This window comes from Furipterus horrens, unplaced genomic scaffold (assembly GCF_987537825.1).
Source record: "Furipterus horrens unplaced genomic scaffold, mFurHor1.1.pri manual_scaffold_9, whole genome shotgun sequence".
In the NCBI taxonomy this organism is placed as follows: Eukaryota; Metazoa; Chordata; class Mammalia; order Chiroptera; family Furipteridae; genus Furipterus; species Furipterus horrens.
Window position 1 is genome coordinate 94,767,639 of NW_028327179.1, and position 23,260 is coordinate 94,790,898.

General features: G+C 38.9%; 1 protein-coding gene and 1 pseudogene across 3 annotated transcripts in view; one reads left to right on the top strand and one right to left on the bottom strand.

Moving 5' to 3' along the window:
* BRAF (B-Raf proto-oncogene, serine/threonine kinase) overlaps positions 1–23,260 on the bottom strand; it is a 108,530-nt gene that overhangs the window by 81,455 nt on the left and 3,815 nt on the right. The window lies entirely within an intron of this gene.
* LOC150002225 (small ribosomal subunit protein eS4, X isoform-like) lies at positions 6,876–7,657 on the top strand (annotated as a pseudogene).

Genomic DNA, 23,260 nt, shown 5'->3' on the forward strand with positions numbered 1-23,260 from the left:
AGTGGCACCGAAACCACAGCTGCCAGCCCCTCACCCCAGCAAAAAGGGATCAGGTTCTTATCGTTGGTTGCTATCAAATCTTTTAAGAACATATATTATCAGTTATTAATAGGTGACTATTAAAACTCTTCCAGATTCATTTTATGAAGGTAGCAAAATCTAGATGCCAAACTTCATAAAGATAATACCAAAAAAAAAAAAAAAATCCATAAAATAATCCAACCTGTAAGGACAAATGCAAATATAATTTGTATTGTTTATATTTTAATGCAAAAATAGACATTCATTAGGATCCAATCAAATAATACTAAATAGGTCAAAGAAGGAAATTACAGGACTAGCCTAACAGATGCCAAAAAACAATAATTACGAAAGGTAATAATAATAATAATAAAAGAGGGACATGGTCTTAAATTTAAGAAAATTGTTAACAGGATCATGGTACTAAAAGCAAGAAGGCTAGAGCACCAGTCCTTCAGTGGGAAAAAATCTGAATAACTCCTGTAAAATAGAAAACAAAATAATCACCTGGACAGAGAAATCAAAGCTAATAAATTGCACACCAAAATATAAGAGGAAGTTTCTACTGAGATAACTCTAAAAGATTTACAGACTTAAATATAACAGGCAAAAAAAGCATCAGAAATTTTGAAACATCTGAATTTTGAATCATATAGTCATTAAAATGAAACCTCAGTTAAAGTAACAGATTAGCGCTAAAGAGAGAATTAAAGAACTATATGATTCAGATAAAATTAGCCAAAGGCAGAGAAAAAAGCACGAAAAACATTCAAGACATGAAGAATAAAACTGGTAAATCCAGAAGGCAAACAGAGACTTCTCTTTTATGTGAAACTCAGTATCATAATGATCTCAATTTTCCCAAAATTAATTCAGTGCAGTGCAATAAACAAAATCCCAAAAGAGATTTCTCTCCATGGAATCTAGCAATCTGACTTTAAAATGCTTATGGAAGCGCTGCAAAATGACAGCCTTTTAACTATTTTGAATAGTAAGGAGAACAAGACTGGTTTCGCCAGACAATAAGGCATAAAGCAATAGTACGGTATAGGCAGAGACAGACAGAGCAAAGGGAATGAAACGGAGGCACAGGTATTTATATCCATGGCACATGGTTTGTGTTGGCATTGTAATTCAGTGGGGATTTTCCTAAAATCTCTCACACAAGTAGCATCTGGCCTCAACATGCCCCGTACCTCTCAGTCAGTGGCCCCAGGCCTGGCACCAGCAGCAGCCGACCTTGGTTTGCAGCTTGGCCTTGCCTGGGCACCTACAAGCCCAGCACAAGTAGCAGCGACCTGCAGATCGCTTTGTAGCTCATGCCAGGTAGTCCCGGCCAGAACACAGGCAGCGGCTGACCTTGGCCTATACCTCCTGGAAGGCCACCGAGCCAGCGCACCCAGTGGACAGCTTCAGACCACATCCAAGCATTACCGCCCAGCCACCTCCACAAGCAACACACTCAAGGGGCAGACCCAACGGACACCAGAGCCCCACTCTGCGGGATGGGTCCCTGTACAGTTGATTTTCCACAGTGTAGGTCAGAGTGGAGGTTAGTGGTTGTGGCCAGTCCTTCCAGGTGATCAGCCTGGGGATAAATCCCTCCCATTGACCTGCCAACAGCAACCAAGGCTCAACCATAACAGGACCATGGACACAGCCCACACAAGGGGTGCACCTGGAATGCCCAGCTTGGGGGATTGGGGAGGCTGCACCACTGAAACCTACAGGATATCTACTACATTAGGTCATTCTACCAAGCCTGGGAGATGTAGAAGCTCTACCTGATACATAGGAACAAACACAGGGAGGCTGCCAAAATGAGGAGACAAAAAAACACAGCCCAAATGAAAGAACAGAGCAAAACTCCAGGAAAAAAAGAACTAAACAAAATGGAGACAAGCAATCTATTAGATGCAGAGTTCAAAACACTTATTATAAGGATGCTCAATGAATTTAGTGAGAACCAAAACAGCATAAAAAAGATCCAATCAGAAACAAAGGACATAATAATTGAAATAAAGAACAATTTACAGGGAATCAACAGTAGAGTGCATGAAGCAGAGAATCAAATCTGCAGTTTGGAACTTAAGGAAGCTAAAAATAACCAAGCAGAGCAGCAAGAAGAAAAAAGAATCCAAAGAAATTAGGCTAGTGTAAGGAGCCTCTGGGACAACTTCAAGTGTAGCCAGAAGGAGAAGAGAGAGAACAAAAAACTGGAAACCTATTTGAAAAACAATGAAAGAAAACTTCCCTAACTTGGTGAAGGAAATAGACAGACAAGTCCAGGAAACACAGAGTCCCAAACAAGATGAACCCCAAAATGCCCACTCCAAGACACCATAATTGAAATGTCAAAGGTTAAATACAAAGAATATTAAATTAAAAGCAGCAAGAGAAAAGCAGTTAGTTACATACAAGGGAGCCTCTATAAGACTGTCAGCTGACTTCTCAAAAACAAAACAAAACAAAACTTTGCAGGCCAGAAATATTCAATGTGTTATGAACAGAAATGAACTGTGCTATTTAAGAAAAATCAGTTTAAAAATCTAATCAACAATAAACCTTATAAATTCAAATAGTTATAATCAAGTTATCAAGTATAAATAAAAGGTAGAGTAAAAACTGTTAAGACAAGGAGGTAACTTTCACAGAAACTTGGTACATTCAATAAATCTCATTTAAATAGATTCAATCAAAAGAGAAGAGAGAAAAGGAGAAGGGGAAAGGGAACAGAAGAGTGATCATCATTCTATGTAAATCTCCACATCTGAGGATGGAAGAGGAATATCTGAGCAGATTTAAAGGAAAGTAATCAGAGACTTCTGGCCAAGATGGAGGCCTAGACAGACACCCTCTGTCTTCCTCCATAGCTAAGAAGGAATACATCTAACGCAAAACCAGAAATAACCAGAAGCTCCAGAAAATCAAGCTACATGGAAGTCCAACATATGAAGTTATAATCAAGTGGTGCTTGTCAGGACGGGTAAGAGGGGCAAAGCCAGGAGGAGAGGTCAAGCTGTGCTGGTGGCAGCGGCAACGGCAAGCACAGACAACCATATTTAAGGGGAGGTGAGAAGTGCCTGGGGAGCACCCCCAGCTGCAGACCAGACCCATCAGCTCGCGATTCCAATGCCAGGGAAGGCAGACCCCCCACTGCCTCAGACTGTGGGGCCCAGAGGGCGTGGGGACGGAGGAGGAGGCTCCCGGTCTCCCAGCGGAGAGTGAACAGCAGGAATCCATCTTGGACCCCCACCCCCACAGAAAACATCACATTGTGGTGAGATGGGTCACCCAGTAGTGACGAGTGAACTGGGCTCCGCCCCCTAAAGTGTAGGAAGCGTGACAGCCCTGCCCAGGAAGCAAAGGTAAACACAAAACTGTCAGGATGGCACAGATCATGATAGAGATCCCAGTGATGCAGCTGACCAGACAGCAAATATCTAATCTAACGGACCAGCAGATAGGAAATCTTTCTGAGGCACAGTTCAGAGCTTTGTTTATAAAAATGCTTACAGACCTAACAGCAGATCTTAAGCAAGATGGGAAAGGAATGAAGGCTACTCCTGCTGAAATGAATGAAAACACATATGAAACTAGTGGTGAGGGAAAGAAAACCAGGAATCAAATCAACAAATCAGAACATAGGGAAGGAACAAACAGTCAACCAGTGCAGAAAGAGGAAACGGAAAATGAGGAGAGGCTCAGAAACTTATTGGACAGCTAATAAGCGGGCCACCATCCGAATCATAGAGTTGCCAGAAGGTGAAGAAGAAGAACTAGAAATTGAAAAATTATGTGAAAAAATAATGAAGCAGAACCTCTCTAACTTGGGGAAGGAAATAGACTTACAGGTCCAGGAAGCCGAGCGTTCCAAAACAACTGGACTCAGGGAGAACCACACCAAGACAAATTATAATAAAAATGTCAAAGATTAAAGATAAAGAGAGAATCTTAAAAGCAGGAAGAGAGGGGAAGAGAATTCTGTACAAAGGGGTCCCAATAAGACTATCAGCTGATTTCTCAAAAGAAACTCTGCAGGCAAGAAGGGATTGGCAAGAAATATTCAAAGTAATGAAAAGCAAAAACCTACAACCACAATTACTCTATCCCACGAAGCTGTCATTCAGAATAGAAGAGCAGAGAAAGTGCTTTCAGGACAAAGTAAAACTGAAGGAGTTCATCAAATCCAAACCACTATTATATGAAATGTTAAAGGGACTTGTTTAGGAGAAAAAGGATTAAAACTATGAACATTAAAATGAAAACTGTTTCACAACAACCAACAACAGAAGTTAGGGAATTGAAACAAAGGCAGACTAAGTAGGCAACGAGAGTGGGAAAAGAACTATAGGTATTGGGAACATTTTGGGGGGAGGTCAGTGGGGAGGGGAAAGGGGGGAAAAGGAGGGAGATGGTACAGGAATTAAGCAGCATAGTAGGAGGGAGTGGAGTAGACAGGAAGATGTTGAGAAGAACTATAGGCACAACCAATGGGCATGGACTAAGGAGGGGGGACAACTGGAGGGAGGTGGGGTCACTCACTGGTGGAGGGAAACAAAGGGAAAAGAAATTGGGACAACTGTAACAGCATAATCAATAAAGCATATTAAAAAAAAAGAGAAAGGTAATCAAAGGCTTTTCTTGTCATGAGAGTGTAGGGGGAAACTATAAAATGCAGAGCATTTAGGTAACATTCACTAACAGAGATTATACATGTGCCACAAAGCAAAGTAATGATAATGATGGAGATTTAAAACTATTCTGACATCTACTGAAAGTCTTATTCTGCTTAAAGCTTTAAGATGACTTTCTTTGGTCAAAAAAATGAATTTAATAATTCTTTCCTTTATATACATAAGGAATCTATTGTGATAATCAAATAAAAAATATAGCCTTTTCTATGAGCTCTGACATGAAGATGTACCTGCTTATTCCACACTAACTTATAAGAAAATTTAAACAGATTTCAAAAATATTCAAAACTACACTTTAAACTTATATGATGAAACTTGAAAAAAAAAGTTGTTCCATACTTTTTCATTAATGTTATTAGTTCTATTTATGACAGTTCTTAACTAATTGTAAAAAGCCCTACCTAAAGAGTATACATAGCTCCCAGGTTCCCAGTAATCTTAGCCCCAGAAGTCCTTACAGGTAGCTCCCTTTACTTCCAAGTCAGATCATCCTTCTGACTCAGGTAACTAGAGAAAAAGGTTTAGTCTATCTCTTTCCTGATCACAGCTAAAGCAAAAAAGGAGAAGACAGAGCCACAGAGTATTTCTATGGCTCCTTGTGAACCCATGTGACTGTCATTCCTACTCCAGTCAGATTAATTCTCTTAACATAATATTTGAAATATCCAGAAAACAATTTAAAAATACTCAGCATACAAAGAACCAGGACAATCCCAAATCTCATGGAAAAGACAAAAGATACTAACCCCAAGCTGACCCAGATTTTGGAGTTATCTGACAAAAACTTTAAAGCAGCTATAATAATAATGCTTCAACAAGCAATCAAAAATACTCTTGAAACCAATGGAAAACTAGAGGGTCTCAGCAAAGCAACAGAAGACAGGATAACCAAGAGGAATCTTAGAACTAAAAGTTACAATAACAGATTTCTTAGAACTCAATGGCTGGGCTCAAGAGCAAAAGGAAGATACAGAAGTCAGTGACCATGAAGATAGATTAGAGAAATAATCCGTCTTAACAGCAGAAAGAAAAAGGATTAAAATAAATAAACAGAACCTCAGTGTTCTATGAAACAATAATGAGCTCTAACATTTCTGTCACTGAACTTCCAAAAAGAGAGGAAAATGAAGCAATAAAAAAACATATTTGAAGAAACAATGGCTGAAACTTCAATTAAAAAAATTTTTTTAAATTGATTTGAGAGAGAGAGAAGAAAGGGGCAGGGAGGGAGAGAGAAAGAGAGAGAATATCATTGCCTTGTTGTTCCACTTATTGATTCATTCACTGGTTGATTCTTGCATGAGTCCTGACCTGGGATCAAACTTGCTACACTGGCACATCAGGATGATGCTCTGACCAACAGAGCTACCCAGCCAGGGTGGAACCTCCCCAAATGTGACAAAACACATAAAACTACAGATTTGGAAAAGTCAATGAATCCCAAGATGAATAAATACATAAAATACACACTCATACACATTACTAAGTGCTGGAAACTAAAGACAAAGAAATTACCTAGAAAGCAGAGAAAAATGACCCATAATCTATAGGGGAATAGCATTTCTGATGACTACGGATTTCTCATCAGAAACTATGAAAGCCATTAGGCAGTGGACCATTTTAAAGTACTGAGAGGACCGTGCCTGGTGTGGCTCAGTTGGCTGGAAGGCCATCCCATGGACCAAAAGGTCACAGGCTCGATGGTACAAGAAGGCAACCAAGTCCATGTTTCTCTCTCACAACGATGTTCTCTCTCTCTCCATCTCTCAAAGCAATGTGAAAACATCCTCAGATGAGGAAAATAACTAACCAACTGACCCTCTAACTAACTAACTTAAATAAAAGTGTCTGATGTATGATGGGTAGATGTTATATTAATAAAGAAAGAAAGAAAGAAAGAAAGAAAGAAAGAAAGAAAGAAAGAAAGAAAGAAAGGAAGGAAGGAAGAAGGAAGGAAGGAAGGAAGGAAGGAAGAAAGGAAGGAGGAAGGAAGGAAGGAAGGAAGGAAGGAAGGAAAAAGAAAGAAAGAAGGAAGGAAGGAAGGAAGGAAGGAAGGAAGGAAGGAAAAAGAAAGAAAGAAGGAAGGAAGGAAGGAAGGAAGGAAGGAAGGAAGGAAGGAAGAGAGAGAGAAAGGCTCTTTCTGTGTCGCGCGCAGCCATGGCTCGTGGTCCCAAGAAGCATCTGAAGTGTGTGGCAGCTCCGAAGCACCAGATGCTGGATAAACCGGCTGGTCTGTTTGCTCCCTGGCCATCTACTGTCCCCGTGAGTTGAGAGGATGTCTGCCTCTCATCGTTTTCTTGAGGAACAGACTGAAGTACGCCCTAACAGGAGATGAGGAAAGGAAGATTGCAGCAGCGGCTCATTAAGATTGATGGCAAGGTCCGAACTGATGTGACCTATCCTGCTGGTTTTATGGATGTGATCAGCACTGACAAGACCGGAGAGAATTTCCGTCTGACTTATGACACCAAGAGTTGCTTTGCCATTCATCGTATTACACCAGAGGAGGCCAAGTACAAGTTGTGCAACGTGAGGAAGGTTTATGTGAGCACCAAACCCATCCCGCACCTGGTGACCCATGACGCTGGCACCATCTGCTACCCTGATCCCCTCATCAAGGTCAACAACACCATTCGGATTTATCTGGAGACTTGCACAATTACCTGTTTCATCAAGTTTGACATCGGGAACCTGTGTATAGTAACCAGAGGTGCTAACCAGGGAAGAGCTGGCATCACCAACAGAGAGACACCCTGGTTCCTTTGACGTAGTTCACGTGAAAGATGCCAATGGCAACAGCTTTGCCACCTGGTTCTCCGACATTTTGGTTATCGGCAGAGGCAATAAACCATGGATCTCCCTTCCCTGTGGAAAGGGTATCCACCTCCCCACTGCTGAAGAGAGACAAGAGGCTGGCGGCCAAACAGAGCAGCGGGTGAAATGAGCTCTAGGTGACACGATTGGAAAAGTTTGTACTTAATTAAAGATAATACAACATGAACAAAAAGGCTGGGCTGAAAGAAAAGAACTATTGACCTAAAATTCTATATCCAGTGAAAATACCTTTCAGCAACGAAGTAAAACAAAGATCTGTTCAGATAAAAGGAAATGAAGAGAGTCTGCTGCCAACAGATCTACTCTAAAAGAACTGCTAAAAGAAATTCTTCTCACAGAAGAAAAATGGTATCAGAAGGAAAACTGGAAGAGCAGAAATGAAGAGCAAAAGAAATGGTAAATAGTTGGGTAAATATAATACATTAATATTTTCTTCTTACATCTTTTGTATAGTTTAATACAGTATTCCCTCACTTATCGTGGGTATTACGTTCTAGAACCCCCCATCCCCACGACAGGTGAAAATCCATAAAATAACTTACACTTATTTTAGTATTTATATGTATTTTAAGGCTTTATAAACCCATCCCACACACTTATAAACTGTTCCCAGTCCCTTATTAACCTTTTCCATACTTTTATAAACACTACTTATGTTCTTAAACATATTCTACACTCTTAAACCTATGTAACTTTAACAACATACATATAGAGTACCGCAAAATCCCGCGATATAGCGAGAAATCTGCATATAATATTTTTAAAAATCCCGTGATACAGTGAGGCCACAATAAGTGAACCGCGATATAGAGGGACTGCTATAGTCGGAAGAAAAAAATTTAACATTGCCTAATGGGACTTTCAATGCAGAAAAATGGGATATGCAAACAACAATAACAGAAAGAGGGGAAGGATAAAGAGATCTACATAGTGAGTAACATCTCTATAATCCACTTAAGGGGATAAAAATTGATTCTAAGCAGACAGCAAAACTGTTAGTATGTATAGTGTAATCTCCAGAGTAATCATGAAAGAAACTGTATAAGGAGACAAGATGAAAGAAAACACACACACACACACACACACACACACACACAGGAGATAAATTTAAAATGTAATACTAAAAATGTACAGATTACCAAGAGAAGGCAAGAAAGGCATAAAAGAGTCAAGAAAAACAAATGAAACTAACAGAAAACAAACTGCTCAACAGGTAAACCTAAATCCAAATATATCAATAATTACATTAAATGTAAATGGTCTATCGATACAAATTAAAAGACAAAGATTGTCAGAGGAATGAAAAATATCCAACATTAAGGTATCTATGAGTAAATCACTTTAAATAGTGACACATGTAAGGTAAAAGTGTGGAAAATATATGTATTATCTATATTCCAAGCAAAAGATAGCTGTACTTATTTTGTTAATATCATAGAAAGTAGACTTCAAAGGAAAAAAAATCCAGAAAGAAAAAATGACATTACACCACAATAAAAGGGTAATTCACCGAGAAGATACAACTATCCTAATACACATGCACCTACTAAAAGAGCTTCAAAAAACATGAAGTAAAACCTCGCAGAACATGAAAGAAGAAACACATTCACAAAATTAAACTTGATGACTTCAACACTCCTCTATCAGTAATAGAACTAGTGGACAGAAAATCGGTAAGGATACAGTAGAAATGAACAGCACCTTCAACTCACTGGTTCCAATTATGTTTATGTAATACCCTACTCAACAACAGCAGAATACACATTCTTGTCAAATGCACATGGAGCCCTGACCAGTGTGGCTCAGTTGGCTGGGCATTGTCCTGCAAAGCAAAAGGTCACTGGTTTGATTCCCAGTCAGGGCACAAGCCTGGGTAGTGGGTTTGAGCCCCGGTTGGGTGTGTACAAGAGGCAACCAATCAATGTTTCTCTTTTACATTGCTATTTCTCTCCCTCTCTTTCTCCCTTCCTTCCCCTCTCACTAAAAATAAAGAAGTAAATAATAAAATACTTATTCTCCCCCGTCCCCAAAAAGAGCACATGGAACATTCACCAAGGTAGGTCATATTCTAAATCACAAAACAAAGCCTCACAAGTTGAAAGAATACAAACTATGTTCTCTGACCATAATATAATTAAACTAGAAACACAAAGATAATAGACAAATCTCCAAACATTTGGCTATTAAACAACACATTTCTTAATAATTCTTGTGTCAAAGAGAAAGACAAAACCACACACCAACATCCCTCATAAACACAGATGTAAAAAATATTAGCAATAACATTAGCAAATTTAATCTAGCAATTATAAAATGGAATAAAAATAAAAAGGAAAAATAGAGTAATGAAAAACAAAGGAAACTAACAGAAAACACTTTTAAACTGGCAAACCTATATCCAAACATAATGAATTTGTAGGATGCAATTAAATTAGTACTTAGAACTTTATACCATTAAATTTACACCATTGTATTACGGGAAAAAGGGTCTCAAATTCACCTTAAGAAACTAAAGAAAGCATAATAAACTCAAACAAAATAGAACAGATAATATAGAGAAGAAATCAATAAAATTGAAAACAGGAACAAAAAAGGGAAAAATAAATAAAACCAAAGCTGGTTCTTTAAAAGCATCAATAGCACTGGCTGGTGTGGCTCAGTGGATTGAGCATCGACCTGTGAACTGAAAGGTCATCAGTTTGATTCCTGGTCAGGGCACCTGCCTGGGTTGTGGGCCAGGTCCCCAGTTGGGGCGTGTGAGAGGCAACCAGCCAACTGATGTTTCTCTTGCACATGGATGTTTCTCTCCCTCTTTCTCCCTCTTTTCCCCTCTAAGAGTAAATAAATAAAACTTCATAAACTAAATAAAAACATCAATTTTTAAAAAGACGTAATTACCAACATTAATAATTAAAGAAGAGTAAGCTACAGGGCCCCAAAGACATTAAGAGGTTAGTAATAAGAGAATACTATGAAAAACTCAATGTACATAAACCCAAAACCTTAGAAGAAATGAATCAATACCTCAAACTGCACACAAAATAATCTTCCCACAAAGAGGAAGAAATAATCTAAATGATCCTATAACTATTAAGGAAATTGAACTCATATTTTAAAAACCTTTCTAAAAAGAAGTCTCTAGATGCAAGTGGTTTTAATGGCAAAGTCTATAAATGTTTGAAGAAGAAATAACACTAATTCTACACAATGTCTTACAAAAAAAGAAAATTCAGGGAAAAAAAAAATCTTTCCAACTTATTTTATAAGGCCAACAGTACCCTATACCAACATGAAACCATAAAGAAAAAACCATACACACGATGTGCCTTATGAATATACAAGTAAAGTCAAAGAATAAATTATAAGGAAAATTAGAAAATAACTTCAGAAAACGAAAATGAAAACACGACATACCAGAAATATGGGATACAGTAATAGCAGTGCTCAGAAGAAAATTACTCTGTAAACGTCCACCCTTATACCTCACACCACATGAAAAAATTAGCTCAACATGGATAAATTACCTAAATATAAGAGCTAAAACTACACAACTCTTAGAAGAAAACAAGGGGCAAATCTTAATGATCCTGAATTTGGAAATGGATTCTTAGTTATGATACCAAAAGCACGAGCAACAAAAGAACAAAAAAGGATTTCATCAAAATTAAAAAATATTTGTATAAAAAGCATTATCAAGAAAGTAAAGCCCTGGCTGGTGTGGCTCAGTGGACTGAGTGCCAGCCAGCGACCCCAGAGGTCGCCAGTTGAGTCCCGGTCAGGGCACAGGCCTGGGTGGCGGCCCAGGGCCCTGGTTGGGGGTGCGTGAGAGGCAACCAATTGATGTTTCTCTTGCACACCGATGTTTCTCTCCCTCTTTCTCTCTCCCTTACCCTCGCCCTCTCTCTGAAAATACATAAATAAAATCTTAAAAAAAAAAGTAAAAACAAAAACTACCCCCCAAACGGGGAAAGGACTTGAATAGACATTTCTCCAAAGCTATACAAAAAATAGCCAACAAGCACGTAAAACGGTGCTGAGAATCATTAGCAATTAAGAAAATGCAAATCAAAACCGCAATGAGCTATCACCTCACACCTACCAGGATGGCTATTATTTTCTAAAAACACAAAAAAGAACAAATATTGGTGAGAATATGAATAAATTGGATCCTTGCTAATGGGAATGTAAAATGGTACAGCTGCTGTAGAAAGTTGGCGATTCCTCAAATTAAAAAACAAAAGACAAAAAAACCCAAAGTATAGAATTACAATATGACCCAGCAATTCTATTCCTAGATATACACCAAAAAGAACTGAAAACAGGAATTCAAATACTTGTACACCAATACTCATAGTGGCACTATCCACAACAGTCAAAAGTTACCCCCCCAAAACTGCAAATAACCCACACATAAATGTGTTATATACATACAATGGACTTACAAATAATAATAATAGTAATAGTAATTAGCTACCCTTTTTTGCTCCAGTGACTTTTTACAAAAGCAGGTGCTTATACTTGTATGTAAAGATTTCTGGTACCAAGAATCAACCATCAGATGCAACCTTACTGTGTAATGGACCAGCACGATGAAACTCTACTATATGACCTATGTATTTACGGTTCAAGACAGGGCACTCACACCAGACAGCTACCGGTGTACCGGCCGCTGCCATTTTTTAATTGGACAGTGCCAGGGAAAAGAGGTCAGCGCCCCTGACTAAACAGTCAGGTATCTCGTGTTTTAAATATTCTTGCAGCACACGGGTTGAAAATCGCTGCTCTTAGGTAACGGTTGGTTCCCAAAGTGTAATTCCTGGACCAGCAGCGCCAGCAGCAGCTGGCAACTTGTTAGATGTACACGCCATCAAGTGTCACCTCATTCCCGCTGAATCAGGAACTCTGTGGCTGGGTCCCAGCAGTCTGCTTCAGTGAGCCCTCCGGGCGACTCCGAGGCACTCGAGTCTGACCACCATGGACCTCGGGTAAAGCCGAGAAGGGACACTGCTGGTTGTAGAACATCCTGTGATTTTCCAAAGTGGTTTCCCCAGCTCACGCTGCCCCCGGCAGTGGAAGAGCTCCCACTGCTAAATATTCTCACCCATGCTTGAGACTGTCAAACGTTTCATTTCCGCCAGTTTGGTCTCCACAAAGTGCCCTCTTGTTTTAATTTCCATTCCCGTAATTGTTAATGAGCTTAACCATCTTTTTATATGTTTATCGGTCATTTAAATTTCTTCTTTTTTAAAATCAAATAACTTCTCTGGGTTTTTGTCCTTCTTCTATTCACTGTTCTGTCTTTGTCTTAGTGATCCATAGCTCTCTACGTGTATCTTTCATAGCAGTCATTCATTCCTTACGTGTTGTGGTCGGTAACGTTTAAAACGGCCCTCAATGATCCTCTCCTGTTGCCAGCTAAGTCCTTGTACGGCCTCTTCCCCTTGAGCGCAGGCGGCACTTACTGTGTTCACGAGAAGCCCGTCAGAACAGAATACGGCAGAGGTGACGGTACCTCACCGCCGAGATTCAGTTAGAGAAAGACTGTGGCTTCCACCTTAAAGACGTGTCTCTCTCATTCTCCCTGGATCCTCTACTCCGGGACAAGCCAGCTGCCATGCTGCCCAGGGAACACACCCGCGGGAGTCAGTTTGGAAGTGGATCCTCGGAGGCCTGCCACCATCCAGCGGAGAGCACACAGGAGCAGATCCTCTCGCCGTCCAGCCTTGAGATAACTGCAGGCCTGGCGGACACCTTGACTGCAGCCTCAAGAGACACTCGGAGACAGAGCCACCCAGCCAAGCCGCTCTCGGTTTCCTGAGCCACAGCCACTGTGAGGTCAATGTTGCTCTCAGCTGCTCAGTTTGGGGATACTTGACTATACAGCAATAGCAACTCATACATGTGTATTGCAAATATCTTCTATTCTGTGCCTTGTCTTTTTAGCTTCTTAAGGTCTTCATAAACAGAAGTTCCTATTAATATTTAGTATTTTTAATGTAGTTGAATTTATCAGTTTTTGTAAGGTTAGTGTTTTCAGTCTTAAGAAATCCTTGCCTGCCTTGAGCTCATTAAAATATGCCCCCTTTTAAAAATAGGTTTGAGTTTTCCTTTTTAATCTTCAGTCTACTAGGAATTGGTTTTTATGCATAGTAAGAGGCACTTCATTTCTTTAATATGGTAAGCAACTGTTCCAGGCAAGTGTACCTGTTCCTAACTCCTCTGCCAGGCAGTATGTATTTACCAACTAAACCCATAAAGGCATATAAAATTCATTAGCAAGCTCTATCTATTTAGTATCACCTGTCAATTTGTTATTCATCTTCCCTTTCCTTTTTTTTTTTTTGGTTCCTCAGACACCTCCAAGCTGGGCCTCAAATTTCATGCCTGTGGGACCCTCAAAGTTACCCTCCCTGTTGCTCAAGGTCAAGTAGCTGCTCTGGACATCACTCAGCAGACCCCGGCCCCCCCTTTCTAACAAGGCTGTCATCCAAGTGACATCTTAAAGATCTATTTAGAATAAAACCTGTCTACTTCCAGGCTTCCTAGTGTTAAAAGAAATTAACAAAACTAATAGAAGAAAATATAAAGAACATTAAAACCAAGAAAACTTTAAATAAAAAAAAATCAGGTAATAAAATTAGAGTGATTAAGTTTGTTGGTAGTCCTGGCACTCATCAATATTTTAGGAAGTGGTCTATTAAAAACCCTAGATATCACTAGAACTGAACGTGAATATGATCTTTGGGTGGGAGTCATGTCTTCTATCCACCAAGGTAATAACGGGGCCCAGTAGTGCCTCACATAAGCAAGTATTCAAGTTTTTTTTGACAGAAAAATGGATTAATGAAGTCTTCCCATTGTTCTTTAAGAATATTTTGGCAATTCTTGACTCTTCCTACTTCCAAAGAAACTATTAATCGAGTTGTCAAGTTCCACAGAAAAACTAAAGGGATTTGGATTTCAATAAAGCTACTGAGAATGTAAGAAAAACTGACATTTATCAAACTCACTCCTCACTCTTCCAGTTCATCCTCAGTACACGGTGCGGAACTCCATTTACTGAGAGCTTCCTTTATGCCCCTAGGTTTAATTGCTTTTCTTTATAAAGGTCTTATACATCTTAAATACTTAAAATTCAGTTTAAGGATTTCCTTTTGCACGAAATCTTTGTCTTCCCTCTCCTCCGCCTACTCTGAATTAGGTCCTCCTGGGATTCCTCTGCACCTGGGGCACACTTTAAACACAACCTTGTCCTTGATTCTTGACTTACTGGTTTGCTTCTACCTCTAGACTATAAGCTCCTTGAGGACAGAGACTGCTATTTCTATATCACAGCACCTTGCACACAACCAGCACAAAGGATCTCAATATTCGTTTTCAATTTTACAAAGATGAATAAATAAACGTAACCAATGAATGTAAAGTATAAAATGTCTTACTAGGAAAAGAAGAACCATTTATTGAGTACCTGCTACGTGTAGGGCACAATAATATGTTAAGTGTTTAGATATATTATCATATAATTCTAAACATAAAGCATCCTTTTGACACATAGTTTATAAAAGCCCAATATTAGTGTCACAAGCTGTACTAACCATCAGGGATACTGCAGTGACAGTCTTATTTTTTAATTAAAAAACAAAACAAAAACAAAAACCCATAAACTGGGGGGCTTCTAAACAGGAGAAATTTATCACAGATCTGGAGGCTGGGACGTCCAAGTCAAGGAGCCAAACAGATTTGGTGTCTTGTGAGGACGCACTACGGGGTCCACAGATGGTGCCTTCAGCTGTAATCTCACACGGAGGAAGGCACACATCGGGTCTCTGAGGACTTTTATAAGGGCGCTAATCCCAATCCCAATGGCTCCCCTGAGTGCACAAAGTAAACAGACAACAGAAATCAGAGATGTTCTCAGATTTCAAGTGTAAGTTATGATTAAGGGGAGAATATGACAAGAAGAGGAACCTTAAGGGAAAACTAACCATTTAGTTTAGGACTTGCTGACTTCATGATGTCAGTGCACATTAAGGTAAACTACTCCAGGCCACTGGATGTGCAGGACTGACACTAACTCAGAGGGCAGGCAGCTTGACTATTAAGGGCACAGAGTGGCCTTTGAAAGAACAGATTTGGTTGTGCAATAAGAAATGGAAGACTGACTTTGAAGATGAGCTGAGTGAGTACTAAAAGGCATTAAGTGACCAGAAGGAGAAAACGAAAGCTCAAGAGGGTACCAAGTCAGGGAAGGTATTTTGTTTTTGGATGGGATCCCCATGATCCGTGTGAAGGCAAACAGCAAGCAAACAGGGTCAAAGAAAGGTCTAAAGGTGTGTGTGCATGTCAAACAGTGAGAGAGTGGGAGTTTGGGACAAAAAGAAGAAACAGATTGTTCTACACTATCCCCGAGGCCTAAACTAGGATGATGTTAGAATCTAGAGACTGAAGTTCAAGAAGGTGTATTTGGGGTCCACATTATATCTTTATTAATGGTAAAGATATTTAGCAGAGGAACAAGCTACCTTACTCTTAAGGATATTTAAAGGAATGCTTAATCACTTGTCAGGGATGCTGCAGGAGAAATTCTGCACTATGTGAGAGGTGAGACTAGGTTCCATCTGACACTAAGTTCTGACCTGTCTCATATTAAGCAATGACTCCCATCCCCCCTTTTCCCAGACCTGGTAACCTCTATTCTTTCTGTCTCTACGACTTTGCCTATTCTAGTACGTTATACAAGTGGAATCATATATTTGTCCTGTTGTGTCTGGCTTATTTCACGTACCATGTTTTCAAGGTTTATCATTTTATACGATTTGCCCGAACTTCATTTTTTTATGACTAACAGTCTACTGTGTGTACATACTGTATTTTTAAATCTATTCAGCTGTTGACAGGCACTTGGGTTGTTTCCATTTTTTGGCTATTGTGAATAATGCTGCAATGAACCTGCAGTATTCAAGTATCTATTCAAGTCTGTTTTCACTCTTTTGGGCATATTCCTGGGAGTGGAACTGTTGGGTCATATGGTAATTCTATTTAGATTTTAAAGATTTTATTCATTTATTTTTAGAGAGAAGGGAAGTGAGGAAGAAAGGGAGAGATCCATCAACCAGTTGCCTCCTGCTCGCCCCCAGCTAGGACCTGGCCTGCAACACAGGCTCGTGCGCTGACCAGGAATCGAACCGGCGACCTTTCAGTTCACAGGTCGGAGCTCAGTCCACTGAGCCCCACCAGTCAGAGCTAGATTTTAGATTCTATATAGATTTTTGAGCAACTGTCACTAAGAAAAAATAACCTTAATACAAAACTCACACTGAGACACCAATTCATGCCCATTAAGATAGCTATAATTTTTTTTAAAAGTGCTAGGCTAGTGTGAGTGTGAACCAATTGGAATCCTCATGCATTGCTGGTGGGAATGTAAATGGAGCGCTGGTGGGAAAACAGTTTGGCGGTTATTTTGATATATTTCACAACACAGATGGACCTTGAAAGCATTAAGCTTAGTGAAATAGGCCAGACACAGAATGACAAATATTGTATGATTTCACTTACATGAGATATCAAGAATACGCAAATCTATAAAGACCGAAAGTAGAATAGAAGTTACCAGGGGCTGGAGAAGGGAGAAAGAAGGAATTACTTTTCAATGGGTAGAGTTTTTGTTGGGGATGATGAAGAAATTTTGGGTATAGATGGTGCTGATGGTTCTACATCTTAAATGTATTTAATGCCACTGAATTGTACACTTATGAATGGTTAAAATGATAAATATTGTTATGTATATTTTACCACAATTAAATAAATAAATTAAACATTAAATAATACCTTGAGCCAATAAAAATGTATTAAGCAGGACCCAATGCAAAAAGAAGAAAAACCAGTTTAGATATTTCAAACCATAAAAGCATTTAATACAAGGACTAAGACGCATATCATTCATAATACGATGGACTGGGAAGCAGGAGCAGCCACTGCATTACTGGAAGTCAGAGGTCCAACAGTGGCTGGCGGACCCATGAAGCTGGAATTAAACACTGGAATGCTCAGCCCAGACACCTCCACAGCTTCTACTCACTCAGAGCTTACAACTTTGCTAACTAACTGCAACAGCAGCACAAACAAAGCTTCCCTGTCCTTCTGCCTTCCAAACTGTGGGCATTCATCTAACTGATAGAACCTAAACTGCATCCGCCTTTGATGGGAGGGAGTTCAGGAAATGCACTATGTTTCATCACTTACAAGATGCTAAAATATTTTTAAAAGTGAATACAGATGCATTTTACAATCAGTAAGTCGTCGTCGTCGGCAGCCGTCCGTCTCGAGAGACGATGGTGTAGCTTCCTAAGTGTCTATCTGCACCGCCGAGAATGGCTGTGCAGTCCGACTCGGGAGAGACATGGTATCTGTCTCCTCCCGTGTTGAATCGACATCTTGCGATGACGCTGAAGCTACAGAGCCTGGGCAGGGTGATATGGAGGGTCTGCTGTTGCCCATGCAGCAGACCCCCCCTCTCTTCGCAGCTGAAGGGTCCAAGGGAAAGACGGAGTCAATACAGCTTGGCTTCAGGTGCGCCGCAGGAGTTGCCGGTGTTGACTACAACGTCAAACCGCCTTAGGGACTCCGGCTCCGGATTTTCTGTCGGGGTTTACTCCCTTAGCCTTTCCCCTGAAGAGGTATGCCGCAAGGCAGCGGAGGTTTTTTGGAGTCAGAGTTTTCCTTCTCTGATGTGCCCTGACTGGAAGATCGAACCAGCGACACTGAGCTCGCAGGCCGACGCTCAATCCACTGAGCCAAACCAGCCAGGGCTAACAATCAGTAAGTACATCACGGTTAATTGGCACTATTTTATCTTATTAGTACAAAAAGAAATAATGGTGATTAATGGTGATTCTTAGAATAACATCTTAAATTTAATGAAATATAATAATTTTAGCTTTTTAATCTAAAAAAGCTCTCCAAATAAAAATACGTTCTCATATTATCTTCTAAAAGCCTTATATTTTTGCATTTCACATCCAGGCATTTAATCTATCCAGAATTTGTGAATATTAGGGTATAAAAGTCCATATTAATTGTTCCTAATTTTTTCAGCACCACTTATTGAAAAGGGCATGCTTTTCTAGTTTCCAGAATATAGTTATCATATATCAAGGAATTTATTAAATATAGGCTTTCTTCTGTTCCACTGCTCCGCCTACCACTAGACTACTCATGACAGTGTTGTTAATTACTAGACTTTGTAATAAGTCTTAGCAACTGGTGAAGTCAGTCCTCCCATATTGTCTTTTTTGGGAGAGTCCTGGCTACACTGGCCCTTTATGGATTTTCCATAGAATTTCAGAATCAGTTTTTTAATCTCCACCAAAACAACAAAACCAAAACAAACAAACAAAAAAAACCCTTACTAAGGTTTAGATTGGGATTATATTAAAGATATAAATCCAGTTGGGGCAAATAATATCTATACACTATCATCTATCAATCCATGTACATGGTATTTTGGCTGAATTATTATTAGGACTTACATAATTCATTTCAATAAGGCTTCTAGAAATCTTAGGCCATTTTTTAGACTTATTCCTGTGTACATCACATTTTTTATGCTATGTGAAATATACTGTTTTAGATTTTCCTTCCTATCTGCTGCTAGAATAGTTTCTTGTGCAACTCATGGTTTATAATAATTTGTAGATATTTTTAAATTTTCTAATATACAATCATATAGTCTATGAATGATAGTTTTATTTCTTCCTTTCCAAGTCATGCTTTAAATTTTCTTTTTCTTAACTTAGGGAAGATCAGAACTTCTACTACAAATTTATAAGTAGTTTTAACAGACAATCTTCTCTCTCCCAATTGCAGGTGAACCACTTTCAATACTTAAACATAATTATAAAACTTGATTTTAAAAAAGATACAGTTTATCACATTTGATTTGTTTTGGGTTTTACCATGAACGAATGCTGAATTTTATCAAGCGCTGTTTGCAACTATTCAGCGGATCATGTTTCTTCTCTAATCTGTGCAGATAGTAACATATACAGTAGTCCCCCCTAACCTGCGGTTTCAGGTATTCACTGTCAAACCTCAGTCTGAAAATATTAAATGAAAATGTCCAGAAAAACCACTCATAAGTTCTAAGTTGAGTGCTGATCTGAATAGTGTGATGAAACCTCACACCATCCTCCTCTGTCCGGGGCAGGATGTGAACCATCCCTTGTCCAGCATATTCATGCTGTATGCGATCCCTGCCGCTCAGTAACTTACTAATAACTTACTAGCCGTCTTGTTTATCAGCTCAACTGTTGTGGTATGGTAGCACTTGCATTCAAGAAACCCGTATGGGTCCAAAGTGCAAAAGTAGTGTTGCTGGTAACTCGGATATGACAAAGGGAAGCTGGAAAGTGCTTCCTTTAAGTCAAAATATATGTATGTACAGGGAAAAAATACTATGTGTAGGGTCTAGTACTACCTGCAGTTTCAGGCATCCACTGGGGGTCTTAGAATGTACCCCCTGAAGATAAAGGGTACTGCTGTATATAGAGAACTTAATTTAAGTGCCAAACTCAGTAGCAGAAAAATGATCTGCAATAGTCATCAAAAAGTTGCACTGGACTAAATCCTCCTGTATAGTAAAATCTAACTTGAGATTGTATAACTTATTGCTAATATGAAAAGACACTGCTGGAATGGGTGGAATATTTTAAAGGTAAGAGGCAAGCACATAAAAACTAAGAAGAAATGAACACTTTCTGTGGTTGTGGGGTAGGAATGTGAGGACTACACTGAATCATCATCTCTTCCCTACCTGAAGTTCTCTTGACACTATTCCCATGGAAATACAGTTATACGATGTGTAAAAAGGTAATTGTGAATTATTTAGGATTAACAATAGTACTTTATCTTTTTATAGTAAAAAAGACATAAAGGCAATAATTGTTTGGCATTCATAGAAAAGATAGCACATTTTTATAATGAATGGGAATTAAATTACCTTCATTTAATATTATAAGAAATCATGCTAATCACTCTTTTAAAAATAACCATATCTAGTTAAGGCTCTTAAATTAATAATGTTTTTCCCTCTCTAAACTATGGAAAGATTTCTAAGTAGAGAATATAAACTTTAAAACTGAGGGAAAGGGGTTAGACCCAAGCTGACAATACAAAAAATATAGGTTCTAATTACTATTTACAACGTAGCTGAAGCTAGTATCCCCTTTAACTTTAGAAGTACATCCATAAGCCCAAACAGAAATTTACTTTACAACATAAATGCTGTGATGTAGAAAACACTGTTTAAAAATCCTAGGTCATTGGAGGAAAGACCCTTAGCACTATTTAAACTGTTTCAAAAATACTCAAAGGTAAGTGACTAATTCAAAGGACACTAAAATTTTATTTAATTTATGCTGTTCTAAAAATAGAAAGTCAAATTTTGAGGTGTTATTAAAGGTTACATATTTAGTACAAGAAAAAATATGTAACAAGAGTAGAGTATTTCTCAATTTAAACACAATTAAAGCGTCTTTTACAATAAAAAGATGAATTTTTTTTTTAAACACACTAATTTTGGAGCAAGAGTCGAAAATAGATTGCCAAAATGTTACGTTTCTCTTTCCCTGGAAATGCAGTTTCAAAATTCGCAAGGTAGCCAAATACAATTGTAATAACACTCCTTACTTACAACATGAACAGAAAAGCCTGAACACTATCTTCCCGACTGTCACATGACCCTGTACTGGTCAGGTGTTCAAGACTTGTGCCCTATGAGCACATTTCCTGATTTTCTGTTTTAATCGTTAAGTGAAGATCATAACCAGATCTACTGGAAGGTATAAAGTTAACTGAGGTCAGAGCGATTTTCTCTTCTATATCGTGAGCTTCCCCAGGACCCAGAAAGAAATGTAATGGGACTGGGCATCAACCTCTGTCTCTATATGCATAGCCCCCATGTGGGAAGGAACAAGAATAATAGTTTTTAAGCCCAAGAGAAAAACATGGAAACCAAAATAATCTCAGAGGGTAGAGGGGGTAAAAATAATTGCTTAATGTTAGGGTGGAGGTTAGGTTAAGAGTTTCTTCTGGCTACCATGCTAATTATGTATGACAGTGAATTAGGTTGGTAGCCAAAAGAAACTAAAAAGTAAAAACTACCTCCCAGAATATGTCCATTCCGCCACCAAGGAGTGAAGGAACAATGGAATGAATGAGGCCATCTCTTTGGCTCTCACAGTACTAACATTATCTCTAGCAGTACGACTACGAAAGCAGCAGTTCTCCTAATTAACAGAAAAGCCCCTGAACAGGCTCACCTACTTTGAATCCAGAAGTTCTATAACAATATAATTAATGTACATAAAGTAAGCAAAGAGAAGGAGTAAAGGGCTTAAAACAATTCAACTTTGGAGGAATATAAAATTCAGTAAGGGCTACTGACAATAAAGGCTTATTTTAGTGGTAATTTGAGGCAGAAATGCAGGAAGCATAGGGACATATTGGATTTCAGAAAACAAGGGGATTATGACAAAAAATGTTCCCTAAGTACTCAGCTAACTTAATATCAACATGTCAAAGGAAACAAAATGCACTTTTGCAATTCTAAAGGAGAAAACACCTTTATGAGTGGAGAAAAAGGAAGAGCAAGGTAAGGATCATCTTAGAAAACGCTCTACAAAGAAATGTTAACCTGCTTCTCCCCTCCCCCCTTCCCCGCTACTCATAGGACTCAGGTTTCCAATTGTTATGATGGGGTCCTACTTCATCCTAATCAGGAACGCAAGGGACAGGGATTAAGAAAAGGCAGGCTTCTCTAGCCTGTTACCCTAATATAATGTTTCTAGCCTATTATCCAAATACAACTAAATCAGGTTTGCTCTCGGGTTTACGGCATTCAGGGATTCAAGCGCCCAGTCCCAAGGTTCCTTTCTTATCTGTTTACTACCAATCATTTCCTTTACTAACTAACATATGTAAGTGACTGATTCGAGAAGAGGTGAGTGGATGACTGGCGGAGAGAGTTCATTAAATCAGGGGAAAGAGCACAGAAAGGGACCACTAGCAACAACAGACACACAGCTATTCTGCAGTTTTGCCTCACAGGCATGTTGTGTCCCCCTTTGAATATATCCCTCTGAGTATTATCGGCAACAGCCAGAACTGCAGAGGCACACACCTTAGTGGGACTTCCACTTATTAAGAGCATGACAAAATCCACCCTGGTTTGGCCTGGTTCATAAAAATGTGTTTTAGCAGAGTGGACTTCATTATAAAGGAGATTCCATTCCAGAATACTGCTTAGTCAATGCATTATTATCATTACACAGCTTAACTAAGGTTAGCAACTGAAGATCTTAAAAACAATACAATTGCAATGTGATTGTAAGATGCTCCCTTCTCCAGATGCATAGCACAAGAATAGTTAATAAATACCATACCCTGTTACAACACATTTTTTCTACGTATTTATCATACCATATGGACATATTGTCCCATACTATACCATATGGTCATAGAAAGACAGAAAGTAATGTCAGGGGAACATAAATGTTCAGAAGTAAATGTTTAATGCCAAAAGTATAAGCACATTCATATCATTAAAATTTAATAGGCTCTTGTGATTTACCAGAATATTCTATTTTAAGCATCTATAAAGTAATACTTACAAATACAGGACATGCAATTTGTTCAATTCTCAACGT